This window comes from Microcebus murinus, chromosome 12 (genome assembly GCF_040939455.1).
Source record: "Microcebus murinus isolate Inina chromosome 12, M.murinus_Inina_mat1.0, whole genome shotgun sequence".
Classification (NCBI taxonomy): Eukaryota; Metazoa; Chordata; class Mammalia; order Primates; family Cheirogaleidae; genus Microcebus; species Microcebus murinus.
The window spans coordinates 23451683-23467271 of NC_134115.1; positions in this window are offsets into that span (position 1 = coordinate 23451683).

Below are 15589 nucleotides of genomic sequence, written 5' to 3' on the forward strand. Positions count from 1 at the left end.
CAAACAATGGTCTAAAAATCACAAAAATAAGCAGTTACTTGAATCATGTGGAATTCAGGGGACCTTTCTTTGGAAAGCATAGGCAGTAGACCTGAATTATGTGATCTCTTGAAGCCACTTTTAATGATGGAATTTAAATTATGCACTGATCCAATTCTGTTTATCAGTAGCAAACAGATTGCCCACAAATGTCTCAATCTTTATAAAATATATTGTCACAGTAACTTTAACCATTCTCATTATTTCTAGCTAGGTTGCACTCAGGGATGATCAGGGGGGTTCTCTGGGTCCCACACACTACAAAAAAATACAAGACAAAAACAAAACCTACACTCATATTACAGTTCATCCACTTAGCAGCTATGACTTCAGTCAAGCTATTTAAAGTCTTGATTTTTCTCTTTAAGATGGGGATATCAATAGTATTTAGTGTGGGTGTAGAGTAGAATAAGGGTAAAGTTTGGAATCCTTAATGCAGCCTCCAAGGCTTTATCCAATCTAGCCTCCGTGTGCCTCTGTACCCTCATTTCCCATCAGAACTAAGTCGAATTGTCACTTCTCACTGCAAGGGAGGCTGGGAAGAAGATGTCATGATAGGTTTGGACCTATCTTACTTACCCAATGGTTATCCAATTCTCTACAGATGTGTACCTTTGGGGATTTTGTCTTGATTATTTTACATCTCACAAAGATAGATAGTAACTTGTAGAAACTGGATAGCCAGGGTTTCTCAACCTCAGCACTGTTGGCATTTGGGGATAGATAATTCTTTTGTGGGGGTCTGTCCTGTACATTGAAGGATATTTAGTACCATCCCTGTTTTCTACCCACTAGATGCCAGTAGCACCCTACCCCTCTTACAGTTGGGACAACCAAAAGTATCTTCACACATTGCCAAGTATCCCCTGGAGGCCAAAATCATCCCCACTTGAGAACTGCTGGTAGTGACATAAATTTGTCCAGTAGAGATGCAAATGATTTTTCTAGTAGAAAAGATAACCCTAAAAGTTACAGTTTTATTACTCTATACATTAACCAGTTATACATCAAATGAACAATCTTATTCAAGCACCTGTCTTTCAGCCACCACAAATACTTTGCTGTCTCTAATTCTCTCTGACCCAACCTTACCATCTTATCGAATCCCTATTAACATGTTAAATCCTATTTTTGTTTTTTTTTTTAGAAATGGGTTCTCACTCTGTCACCCAGGCACATGATCCTCCAATCTCATTAGAGGCATGAGCCACTGCACCCATATTAACCTTTGAAAAGTGTATTTTCACAATACTTTACATACATTGTTTAATCCTTATAACGACCATATAAATATGAGGCTTTGAGTGGCAAAGTAACTACCCAAAGCCACACTGCTTCCACCTGTTGGAGCCAGGTTTGGAACCCAAGTCTTCATGGCCCAAATAGCTGTTAACCACCATGCTATACCGTACTTTGAGGCTAGCTCTAAAATTATGACCCAGCTTGCTGCTGTCACTGCCCTTAGCTTATAATTATACCTATAGTGTCTTGGCCACCTGCTTTACATTTGAAGGGGCTTCACGGTTCCAAATCCAAGAACTAATCTAAGAATCTAACTTCGGAACATTCTATGCTCACTTTATTAAGCAAATCACTTTACTGAGTTATATCACAGCAGCCACACCATAGAAGACTGACAGGATTACCTGGAATCTGTAGCTACTCAGCATTCAAGACGGCACGTTTAACACACTCCTTGAACTTACCTGCATGAGTGAGCTGCTGCTGTTTCCCTCCAAGCAAAAGATGGACCCTGCAGGAACTCTTTTTAGGACTTGCTTATGCTGGTATTTACTCGTATGTTCCTCTTCCTATTTTACAAATGGGAGATGTTGGTAGAATAAGGCACAAAGGCACCAGGGATCAATGACATCAGTACGTAAAGGTATTTTGGTTAGGTCTATGCTGATTGTCATGTGTTCTCTGTCTAGCACAAAAATACTAATCAAAGTAGGCAGCATATAAATACATACTGGACTCCCTTATTAAATAACCATTTGCCTGAGTCTTGAAGTTCTTAGGAGGTAACATAGTGTTATAAAATACATGCAATAATAAAAATAGCTACCATGTGTAGAGTGCTTACCACGCACCAGCCACCATTCTTAACTCCCTACATATATTATCTCATTTAATACTCATAAAACTCTATTGGGAGATGCTGTTATTTTTCAGATGAGGAAACTGAGGCTCAAAGAGGTTAAGTAACTTGCCCAAGTCCACATAAGTCGTGGCAGGGCCAAATTCAAATTTGATTTCAGAGTTCATGCTGTTAACTACTAGATTCTACTGTAATAGCAGAAGTGATTATCTCTGAGATTGGCAGGAGTAGAATGTGAAGGTCAAAGGAATAAGACTTCACTGAGGATATGACTGGCTGAGTGTTCTGGAGGCCAAGATATGTGGAGATCCTCCAAACTTATATCCTGATGTGGTCCTTACCTTCCTGTAGAGGTGATTCAACGTTCAGAAAAGAAGTTTCCTTCTATGATCACCTGACAGTACTGGATGGATTCAGGACACGTTGGCCAGCTGGCCTAAGCTGCTATATAGAAACAGCAGATTTATTTGGTGGGAAGGCTGACATCTATATTGGATTACCTTATCTATTATCATTACTTTTAGAAAACCATAAACACCATGAAGAAGTAATGTTTACTTCCTGCAGTTGGAGACCTTGACTCAATTCACGTTTCGGCATATTTATAAGAGTGATTAGAAAGTCTGAGACATTAGTAAAAAAGATGATGTATACTGCCTGAAAATACTTTATTTTGCCCAAATACATATAGAAACACAAAGTGCTTCCCAGTTTTCTACCACAGCCGTGAAAGTTAAGACAATCTTAAGAAGTGTTACTCCACTTCACAACAAAGGAAAATGAGGCACCAAGAGGTTATTTTAGGCCACTCAAGTGGTCAGTATTGTAGCCAAACTTGTTCAGTTTATTTCAGTAAAAATTGTGAACTAAATCTCCTTTCCAATCCAGTGTACTTTCTTCTACTCTCTTTTCCTTTCCAATAAGCTTGCAATAAGGCTGTCACACACACACAAAAATATATATATGTATATATATATATATATATTTTTTCAGGATATAATAAGTCTGGGCCTGCAGTTGTCAGGTCCTCTGTCTTTGTCCTGTGCTGCCGGCAGAGGAGAGGAAAGCAAGGATGGAGCGAGTGAGGGAAGTGGCAGCAATGGTTGGTCATGTTGAGAAATGAAGCAGCCAAGTGGAAAGCACATGGGACTGCGAGTAAGCAAACCTGGCTTCTTCTGACTCTGATGCTTGACCAAGGGCACGCCATGTCACTTGCCCACGCCTCAGGAAGTAAAGCTTCCCTTAAAATTGAAATCATCCATTTCTACTTCATGGTATTTGATTAAAAGAGTTAATGAATATAAAGCATCCAGTCAAATGCCTGGCACCTGGTGGGTGTTCACTATTATTAGCTCCATCTTTCAATCCCAACCCTCTTGATTCCATCCTACAAACCTAAGACTGTTCTCAAGATCAAATAATATGTTATGAAATCATCTGAGAAGATCTAAAGGGCCCTGCAAATATGAAGGATGTTAAAAGATTATTGGACATATCTAAGCCTATCACTATGGCTAGAAGTGAGTCACCCATTACCTTTGGAATTTTTTAAAATTATTATTATTACCCCTTCAAGGCTTCCCTTAATACTCATTTTAATCATTTTCACCCTATAAAAAAATGAATGGGTATGGCGGATCATATGGTATATTTTCTGTAGGACCTAAAACCCTACATAAGGGTAGTCCTCAGCTTTTGCAACAACAGATCATCCAATCTATCCATAAGATCCCTCTCCTCCTACTCAAGGACACCTTAATCCCAGCCATAAAATTGTATCAAGCTGTTTCTGCCTTGTTCTCTTGGATTGCTCATTCTGGAAAAAACTAGCTAACCTATTGTGAGAATATTCAAGCTACCCTTTGCAAAAACCCAGATGGCAAAATAGTAGGGCCACCTGCCAAGAGCCAGCACCAGCTTGCCAGCCGTATGACTGAGCCATCTTCGAAGTGGGTCCTCCATTGCCAGTCTAGTTTTTAGATGCCTGGAGCACATCTGACACCTGATTTCAACTTTATGAGAGACGCAGAGGCAGAATCACCAGCTAAGTTACTCTCAAACTCCTTACCCACAGAAAAATTACAAGGTGACTGTGTTTTAAGCTGCTAAAGTTTGGGTAATTTGTTATGCGGGATTAGATAACTAATACATAACCCACTCCAAATCACTGGTTGAGGCTGATTTGAATTGATTGTTCTACTGCCACTCCCAGCGAAAGAAATTCTGAATAACACCCTTACTGTATCAGAATTGCTTGGAATGGGTCCTGGGCATCTGTTTTGTTTAAAAGCTCTACAGATGATGCTGATATGTAGTCCCAGTTTAAAACCTCTGTTTTATTTGTGAATATAGATATTTAACATATATTAATAATTATAACCCACTGCCTTCAAATCAGCTAAATTTCCTTCTTTCTTCCATGATACATTTGGAGAATAAGGACCAGCTTTTAGGCAATGAAAGCTCAGGTCAGCTTCTCCAACATTAAGGAAATCTGAGGATTTTTCTTCCCCTCTATCTCTAATAGGGAAATGAGCAAGAAAAATTAATTTTCACTATTTTACTCTTGAATTTCTTGGCTTTATTGTTCTGGGTTAAGACAAGCGGTAATTTATATGAAAGAATCCTTGGCCATGGAACTATTATTTCCAACTGCTCCCATCACATTCTATTGCCAACCCACCCTTACCCCTGACCCAGACATTGTTTCATGTGATATTCAACAAATATTTTTCAAGTAAATATGAAATTCTCTTACACCCAGAGAATATGAAGGGCAATGGTGAGATGCCAACACTTCTGTCTAGTCTTCACTCATAGACATAAACTGAAGAAGCTAAATTTCCAAACATGAAGCTTGAAAGCGAGAGTAAATGGATGGCTCAGCATCTCTTTTGCCCTCCTTCTGTATCCTTTTCACAAACATGCAGGCAGCTTCTTATGGCGGTCACATATCAGCAGATGTAAAAAAAAAAAATCTTAGTAGGGAACCTAAATTATAAAGCTCTTGGCCCACCAATTGATAAGCCAACCACCAACCTAATACCCTAGTAATTATCATCAGTTCCTCTCGCCCCTGATTCCACTCATGGAAGCAGTCCCCAAATCCTATTACTTTTACTTCAGAAATCTCATATTCAGACTTTTATTCCTGTACTTACAGCCTTTATTCAGACTATTTTTGTTCCTCCACTGCCTACTCTATTACAATAGCTTCTTAACTGGTGGCTTTGGCAATAGTCTTCCTTTCTCCAGTTCACTCTGCACACTGCTGCTAGAGTTATCTTTGTAAATTGTATCATGCCACTTCCTTGATTAAAAATATCCCATTGCTGTCATGTACCCTCTAATATGTGCACTGGGAAGGGGACATCACTTCTGTAATATTGTTGCTGAAAATGCAAACTCTCAATCTAATCATAAAAAAACACATCAGATAAATGCAAATTAAGGGATATTTTATGAAACAAATAACCAATTCTTTTCCAAAGTATCAAGGTCGTGAAAGAAAAGAAGACTGAGAAATGGTTACAGACTGGAGAAGTCTAAGGAAACATGACAACTAAATGCAATGCCAGATCCTGGATTGGATTGTGGGATGGTAGAAGGAATTAGTGAGAAAACTAGAGGAATGTAAATAAATTCTGTAGTTTAGTTAGTGCTATTGTACCAATTTTTTAGTTTTGATCATTGATGATGATGCCAAATGTTGACAAAGGAAGCTGGGTGAAAAGTATAAGAAAACTCTCTGTTCTACTCTTGCAACTTTCTTGAACTCTGTAATTATTTCAAAAGGAGATGGAAGAGAGAGCAGGAAAAAAAGTATGTGCCATATACCATTGCCATTGCATAATGGGAGGGGGGGCGGAGAAGAGAGAATAAATGAATGTATGCTTGACAGGTACATGGGATGAGATTTGAATTTACAAGACCTCCCATCAGCTAATTCAAATATACATATAGTATGAACAGCCCACGGTGCTAAATATGCTTTGACTCTTTAGAAAATATCATGCTTAAATGCAAACCAGGTACTTTATCTGGTGCTCAGCTAAAGAAACAAGTAATCTGTTCCAACACTAGAGGAAACACTGAGTGCGCTGATCTATTGGGTGTAGCAGAGAAGGCCTCCCAATTTCCATCTGCCCCTTCTTTAGCAATAAAAATCCTGATTTTCATATTGAAACACTTTTCACCATGCTAAAAGAAATTTCAGCTTTTCTCTATCTGGAAAAGAGCATAATGTAATAATGAAAACCAGAGCTTTTATGTCCATCACTTACAGCAGAATCAAATCTAGCCGTGTGATTGCAAGGAAGTTATCATCTTGAGACTTAGTCACCTTGTCTGTAAAAGAGATAATGATAAATTTACTTTATAAGGTGCTATGAAGGTAACATTTTTAATCTATGCAAATGTTTTACATTTAGTATAGGAATCTGGCACAGAATACGTGGCCATTAAATGTTAGCTATTATGATTATTATCATTATTTAAAGATGTAGAGGGAAAAACTGCTAAAATTTGTAGCAGTGGAAGGCTAGGTGTAAGACGTTCAAGTACAGCTGTTGGCTTATTCTTTAGATATCACTGTCATTGTGTGTTTCATTAATCCAAGTAGTCAATAGTTTACAAACTGTGAACTTAGAATTGTGGTACTCAGCTTTCTTTTTTCATTCTAGACTTTATTTCTTTGCTCATTCGTGCATGCTCTACTTCTAACCACCAAATGATCTAATCTCTCTATTTTCCTAAAATAAAGAAGAATTCATCTTCTGAACTAGTGACCAGAGAAGGGAAGCTGGGAAGGAAAGATGAATGCTAATGTCAGTCCTTTCTCCAATCAGGCGACATCTTCACCTGATGTACTTTTCATCTTTCCTCTTCCTTCTCTTTTCTTCCTTCTGCTTTGATATAATTGATAGTCCTCTCAAATAGTTCTAATTACTAAAGTTAGGTAGATATACTTTTATTTTTTTTAAAGCCAGAAGTTACAAATATTTCAGCTATATTTGAGCACCATTTTAATAGTTGCCTTAAAACAAAACAAAACAGAGAACATCTATAGCCTAAAATATGTGTTTCCAACCTGTTAGTGAAAAGAAATGACATTATTACCAGGTAGTCCTGGAGTTCATAGACTAAACCTGCATTAGGGTATCAGCACGTAAACTTCCAGTTAGAAAAAAAAAACTACAAAACATCATATTTGCAAATGTAAACAAATCGTCACAGTAGCATCATGTGACAAATCATGACTGTTGGGCTTACTTATGCCTATTTGACTATAAATATTCTTATTTGGAATTACATATGGCAGTGGAGGTGGGACACTACAATCTTTCAGTCTTTAGAATTCTAGCAGTCTTCATCCAATCTGCTAGATTTGAGAGAAATCAAATGGAAGATAAGAGAGTAGACTTGTGTGAGGGGGCACAGGGAGAATGGGAAACCCGCTGTCCTTGTAAATTTCCATTCGTAATACCTTTGTAATTCTAGCTCCAATCTTTGGCATCCTTTTGATTCCCCTTTTAGTCATGCCCCATATTCAACTCTGACTTTTCTTTGAAAATATTATCTGGATTTCATCTGATCTATTTCTTTCACTGTTACTGTCTGCCATCAATCTTTATTATGCCACTTCAGGATTCTTCAAACCATCTTCTCATCTGGTCTTCCTGACAACAGTTTATCCCCTGCCTCTTGTCTAATTAATGGTTCTATGATAGTAACACTACTTTCATGCTATCACTCTAGTGCCTCAGAATCTAAAATGAATCTTCATTGCTTAGTGACTCATGCAGACTCTTCTGTCTGACTTTTAAAGTTCCTAATAATTTATGACACTTCAATTATTAAAACATGTTTCCTCCTACTTTTTCATATGGATTATAATCAGACTTGCCTTTGCCTTTCCCTCCACCTTCTCATGTTGTTATTCCCCCACTGCTCCAAAGATTGTTACTTTGCTGTCTAGAATCAATTTTACCTTTTGGTGATAGTTCACAATTTCTTTGGGAACCATCAAACTCTTACTTTTAGCCCATAGGTTTGGATGTGGCTGACTCCATAGCCAGCTTTAAGGTGGCACATGGCCCAACCCTGGCGAATCAGAGAACCAAAAGTTCCTTTGTAACAGCCATTAGTTCAACGAAGGGCGCATGACCCAAGCTGGTCTATCAGAGCCCAGCTCAGACCTTCTGGTAGAACTTTTAGAAAAGAATAGTGTTTAGAAAAGCCAAAATAGCAAGTGACAGATCCCTGATAATATAATTTGAGCCTCTATACATACCTATGCCTGATTTTTTTTTTTTTTTTTTTTTTTTTTTGTGACAGAGTCTCACTCTGTTGCCCTGGCTGGAGTGCCGTGGTGTCAGCCTAGCTCACAGGAACCTCAAACTCCTGGGCTCAAGCAATCCTTCTGCCTCAGCCTCCCAAGTAGACAGGACTACAAGCATGTGCCACCATGCCTGGCTAATTTTTTCTATTTTTGGTAGAGACGGGGATCTCGTTCCTGCTCAGGCTGGTCTCGAACTCCTGAACTCAAATGATCTGCCTACCTCGGCATCCCAGAGTGCTAGGATTACAGGCGTGAGCCACCAGGCCTGGCAAATGCCTGATCTTTTTGGTAATAATAAACAATAAATCCTTGAAAAAAAATTTGGCTTAAACCAATTTGAATTGGTTTGCAAAGAGTACTCCTATCTCTTTGCCTCTTCAAGTTAAATTCATTCTTCCAGATCTAGCTGCCATACCACTTTCAAACTGTTCTTCCCTTTCTTTAAAACTAAAGCATCTCAACTGTTTAATATTTTCTAGTTTTGCTTTTCCAGTGTACCATAAGCTTCTTGAGTGCTTGGACCATAAATTATATTTCTCTTGAGTTCCTAATAATTTAAAACTGTTTTATACTTAAGATGAAGATAGACAAAACTTCTTAGATAAGTTACTTTTCCTTCAAAATCTATGGTTAGAATCTCAAAAATAAATGAAAACTGGGCAAATTATTGCTAATTAGGGCCCAGATATTAGGGTAATTCTGTTTCCATCTTCCTGATTTCAAAGCAAATATTTCAGGAAAGAAGGGAAAAATGATCTGAGTGACTTTGATATAATGTTACACTTTGCATCACCTCCTCACGGTATCTGTTGGGGCCTTTCGAGGGGCCTAATAACACCTCTTTTGTTTTAAACTGTAGGTTTTACTATTTACGTTTGGTGAGGCCAACAGATCAGGAGATGACTGCCACTGAAAAGATAGTTTGTTACAGTTCCCAAGAGGAAGGAGCATGCCACACCACGCAGGGCCACACTGAGAAGCACCAAAGTTGATCAGGAGGCAGAAGAAGCAAGAGAAAAACATGGGCATCAAATTTTATCATGGTTTCCACAGGCAAGGCAGGGTAAGCAGATTTAGGTTTGATTAGTTTTTTGGTTTTTTTTGAGACAGTCTCGCTCTGTTGCCTGAGCTCAGGTGCTGTGGTGTCAGCCTACCTCACAGCAACCTCAAACTCCTGGGCTCCAGCGATCCTCCTGCCTTAGCCTCCAGAGTAGCTGAGACTACGGACAGGCGTGCACTACCACACCTGGCTAATTTTTTTCTATTTTTAGTTGTCCAGCTAATTTTTATCTAGTTTTAGTAGAGATGGAGGTCTCACTCTTGCTGAGGCTGGCTTCGAACTCCTGACCTCAAGCGATCCTCTCCTGCCTTGGCCTCCCACACTGTTAGGATTGCAGGAGTTAGCCACCGTGCCCAGCCTCGGTTAGTTTTAATGATGTCAGTTGTCTCTGGAGTATAGGGGCAGTCCTGAGTTGTCTGGTACCTGGCCCAAAGTTGATTAGGGCAGGGGAATATTGGCTTGATGTAGGAGAGGTCCATAAAGGAGGTTGTTGGGGGATATGGCCTCTGGATTGGTCAACTTACAAATAAAAGGCACAGAGGGGTTTTGTTTACTATCTCTAGCAACTAGCTAGGCCTGGGAGGGCCAGATTCTCCCTGGTCAGTGAGGCTCCAGATGCCAGGGCATCAGGAACATAGAATATAAGAAAATATAGTCAATATACTCCCCTCTTTTCCAACTAGGCTCAGAAAAAATTGAGCAATAAAGCAAAAAAGAGGCAGATGGTGGCTAAAAGGCCCCCTCAGTCACTGATAAAGGCTACAGTGAAAGTAAAATGAGTTTCCTAACTCCAGCCAGAAATAGTCAGGCTTACTCACAGAATCATAGGCAGCATTACAGCAGGACACCTTTTCCAACTTGGAAGGACTTTATGGCATGAGTAACAGAGAAGAAATTGTGCTTGCTGCAAACAAGTTTAATCCCAAGAGGAAAAAAAAAATAGGGTCAGGAACTGAGCCAAGCATGTCTAGTTTATTCTTCCCAAATGCACCGATCAGATGACTCACTCCACCTTCCAGAGGCAGATGGAATAAAGATTAGGGAAAGTCATCACTGGACTGAATTCCCTTTTCCTGGATGGAAACATCAAGAGTGAGAAAGAATCATCACTCCCACTAAAACACATTGACTTTTCTAGAGCTTTTGGGAAGATAAATTCTGACACTTTTCCTAGTCCTGCTTCCAGCTTCAGGTTTTACATGTTAAATCCACTTTCAGCTAATTGATGTTCAGAAGAAGAAAAATGATTCAAATCACATAGGGGTCCCTACGCAGTTGCCTAGGCTGTAAAATTTAGGATGAACTTTCAGATTCTTGTGGTATGTGGGAAATATCCTGCTTATGGCTCTTGGTTGTATACTCTCCTACTTCCACTTTTCTTGAGCCAGGGAAAGGGCCAATAGGCCCATGCACTGGGAAACAATCATCGGGTAGATATATCAATTAAAAAAAAAACACAAAGATGGTGTTTAAGGCCTAAAAGGGCCTCCAGGTAGTGTGGGAAAAAAAGAGAAAGTCATTTACAGCAGCATATATGTTTATTGTCAATACTGATTCATCTATATCAGGGTCAGCAAATTATTTCCCATTGGCCAAGGCTAGCCAGTCACCTATTTTTTTTTTTTTTTTTTTGAGACAGAGTCTCACTTTGTTGCCCAGGCTAGAGTGAGTGCCGTGGCATCAGCCTAGCTCACAGCAACCTCAAACTCCTGGGCTGGAGTGATCCTTCTGCCTCAGCCTCCCAGGTAGCTGGGACTACAGGCATGCGCCACCATGCCCGGCTAATTTTTTCTATATATATTAGTTGGCCAATTAATTTCTTTCTATTTATAGTAGAGACGGGGTCTCGCTCTTGCTCAGGCTGGTTTTGAACTCCTGACCTTGAGCAATCCGCCCGCCTCGGCCTCCCAAGAGCTAGGATTACAGGCGTGAGCCACAGCGCCCGGCCAGTCACCTATTTTTAAATAAAGTCTTTTTGAAACACAGTCTACACATCTACTCCTTTTTTTTTCCTTGAGACAGAGTCTCACTCTGTTGCCCTGGGTAGAGTGCAGTGGCATTATCATATCTCACCGCAGCTTCTAACTCCTGGGCTCAAGTGATCCTCTTGCTTCAGCCTCCCGAGTAGCTGGGACTATAGGCGCGTGCCAGGATGCCCAGCTAATTTTTCTATTTTTAGTAGAGACTAATGTTTCTATTGTTAATAGAGACCAAGTCTCACTGTTGTTCATGCTGGTCTCTAACTCCTGAGCTCAAGCAATCCTCCCACCTCAGCCTCCCAGAGTGCTAGGATTCCTTTGTGTGTTCCTGTGATCGCTTGCACGCTATGACAGCAGAGTTGAGTAGTTGTGAGAGACCTTATGGCTTGCAAAGCTGAAAATATTTGCTGTCTGATTCTCTATAGAAGTTTGCCAACCCCTGCTCTATATGTTCGTTGTAGTGTTTATAGATCCCCGACACTGCGTAAGACACAGTACTAGAAACAGGGGTAGTCTGTGCCTCAAATGAGTTCACATTCTACTTGGCAACCAGATATATTAAAGGGATACTTACAAAGCAATGTGAGAAACTCAGCAGGAGAGGAAGGAGAGTTCTGAGTTTGTAGGGGAAGGAGTAACTCTTTAGGGGGTCATGAGGTGAGGGGCAGGGAGGGGAGGCATGGGATATGACTTCAGTGATGGCCTGAGGCCCACTTGGGAAAGATGTTGTATGGTATCTTGAGGAGCTTAGACTCTATGTAGTAGGCAGTGGAACGCTATTAAGAAATTTGAATTAGAAGAGTAACATAATCAATTCACATGGGAAAAAGAAATTATTTACTGAAAAAAATAAACCAAAGTCACTCATATATCTAATAGCACTGAGGGAAGGCTTGGCACTGGCAGATAAGTTAGGAAGTATTGCATTAGGTCAAAGTTTTGGACTAGGCAGGCCAAGCCATGCCCCAAATAATTTTTATGTAAGCCTATAGATTAGCAAGTAAAGTACACACCAGCATTTCATCTGGAATAGAGCATAGGGGACAATAAAGTAAACTGAAGCCAAGCATTAATTAAAATATATATTTAGCTAGTTATGCTTATGGTGTGGGTATGTATATATTAAATCAGAGAGGATTTGTTCCTCAAAGATGATTTCTGTCCCTCTGACTTTATGGGATTTTTGCTTATTTTTTTTTCCTACTTAAGCATGAAGATAAAGTTATTATCAGTTGCCTTCCTAGCAGCAAACTGGCCCCATCCCTACCTCACCATTTACCTTTTTTCATGATAAGAGATAAGAGAAACTTGATTGTCTTAGGTATCAAGTATCATGTGTTTCAGGATCATGGAGATGATATTAATTAGTCTAAGCCAGATAAGGTAATTTTATATTTTTTCCTGTGAGTAGTAATATGATGCACCTCTGGGAAGTTTGCTGAGGGCCTTCCAAGAAAGGTGTCCCTACTGAAAAGAGATAAGTCTAGGAAAAAACAGACTTTCTTCTTTTCTGGATTTTTTATATCTGGATGTGATGCCTGGAACAGTGGCAATCACATTGTGATCATGAGGGACTAAGTTAACATGCTGAAAATGGCAGAGCCAAAGGATGGAACAGAGTGGGTTCTTGATGACACCGATAACCCCACTTAGAGTTATTCTTGTTATTTGTCTTAGTAAATTTCCTTGTATAAGCTGATTTAAGTTGGATGCTCTGTTCATATAGCTGAAGGCATCCTAACATAGGTTCTCAGAGAGAAAGATATATATGAGACTTTAATCTATCAGTAAAAGGCTTGAGATGTATATGTTCTGTATTGTTTCTACAGCAATCCTTTTCAAAGTGTAATGTGCCTATGAATCTGTTTAAATGCAGATTCAGATTCAGTAGGTGAGGCTTGAAGTACTGCATTTCTAATAGTCTCCCAGGAGATATCAATGAAGCGGGTGCAGGGTCTATACTTTTGAAGAGCAAATGTGGACCATAGGTATAGCTCATTGGAGGTTGGATAGAGGGGAACCTCCCAGATTGAAAGGATTTAAATGGAGAGACAGGAATCATGATAGCATGTTGGACTGATTCAGCTAATCCAAATAGGATAGCCCAATTTTATTCCTTAATAATAATTTCAGAAAAGATCAAAGCCAGATGGATTTGCAGGGAAAAGGGAAGTAGAACATGTCTTTTTTTACCTGTACGAGGTCTTCAGACAAAGCACAAATCTGTGTTTCTGGTAGAGCATGCAGAGGATTTTTGTAGTCCTTTTGCCCTGAGAATACTGTGGTGCTCCCATATTTATCATATAAGTAATTTAGAACAACAAGAATCATGTGTAAAATAAGTGTGAGGAAGTGCCACAAAATTCTGACTTTTTCCCCTATAATTACTACTTTGATGCTTTTTTGGGAAGTAATAAATACATAACTCTTTCCAAAATGTTTCATTTGGGTACATTTGCTTAGCTGAAACCCTAAGCATGCATGGGTAGGCCTATTAGGTAACTCAGCCCTGGATTTCTGGGTAGGGAATCATGGAATAATGTCAGTTCAAAGTATCCTTTTAACTTGAAATGTTCCCCAACAACAGCAATAAAAAAACTTAAAGCGTAAGGGATGGAAGATACTTTTGTAGGGACTACTTTAGTGCCCCTGGAAAGAAATACTGATATTAGATAGCCTGTGATTTATTTTGTAACTAACTTAGCACTCATCATTTACACAAAATCCATTTTACTTCACTTTTTAACAAAAAAAGGTTAACAATAGTAATAGAATTTTCTTTTTGTTTAGGTTCTACTTTCATCTTGCGAGTAATAAAATTTTCATTCCAAGTTTGAGATAATTATTGAGAGCATTAAAACAATGTGTATACAAAGATTGCAACTGGATTTGGTTCCTGTAATTAAGAATATAAAGATTCACTAAAGGTACAAGATGACCATTTATAGGAATCATATTTCCAGTTCCATAGTAGAGAGTATTCTCATTATTTTAAAACTAAATTATTGTATGCTTAGCCTAGATCCAGGTACAAGAACAAAAAATACCTAAGCAAAACCATAATAGCTAGTTCTAAGTCAAAGACAGTATTTATAAAGAGCAGAATTAATAGACGAATTCCAAATCATAAATCCTAGAGTGACGATAATAATTGTAAGAGGACTCCTGTATTGGATCAAGGAAGCCCCTAGCTGCCTTCCCCTTAAGGCCCTAGATCAATAGCAGTTTGAATCATTGTTGATATAAAACTAGATTTTTAAGGAGTAAGAAATAGTTTGTCTCCATAAACCATTCCTCTTAGTTTTGGTCAGCAAAATATATTTTTATTGCCTACCTAGAATACTAAATGCCTATGAATAACACTTACAAATTAATAAGATTTCCAAAAGTAGAAGTACTTTGTGAAACTTACTTAAAGACAGACAAGACCAACTTCGGTAGAGGCAGTAGATCCAGTAGTTAATACTTTCTTTGGCTTTGTAGACCTGCTTTCAAATATGGGCTTTACCATTTAATAGCTGTATGACTTTGATAGAGCCACTTAACATCTTAAATTACAGTGCTCTCATCTGTAAAAAAAAAAAGTAATGATACTATTTTAAGTATTATTATATGCAATGATATATTACAGTGCTTAGTGCCATGCATGGTATTTGTACATTCATTTATTTATTCCACAAACTGGTTACAGAAAATCTTCACATGCCAAATACCGTGCTAGATGTTGGGGATACAGGCATGAATAAAACAGACATGCCTCCTATCTCAAAGAACATACAGTCTAGTAGGCAAAGTAGTTAAAAGATCAGGTAAAATCAACATATAATTACAAAGCTTCAATGAGGCATCCACCTGGGCAATGTGAGGCTAATAAAAATACACTTAGGATTAACAGATGAGCAGAGCTGCAGATTTCAAAGCCTTTATTTACAAACATTTATTGATTACGAAACATCATTGAGAATAATGAGGGAGTAACTTTGTTGGTATGGCCGGGAAAACTAAGAGATTTTTCGTTTAGCATCTGACTTAGAGTGGAAAAACAATTTGCGACTTCCTGTTCTGATGAT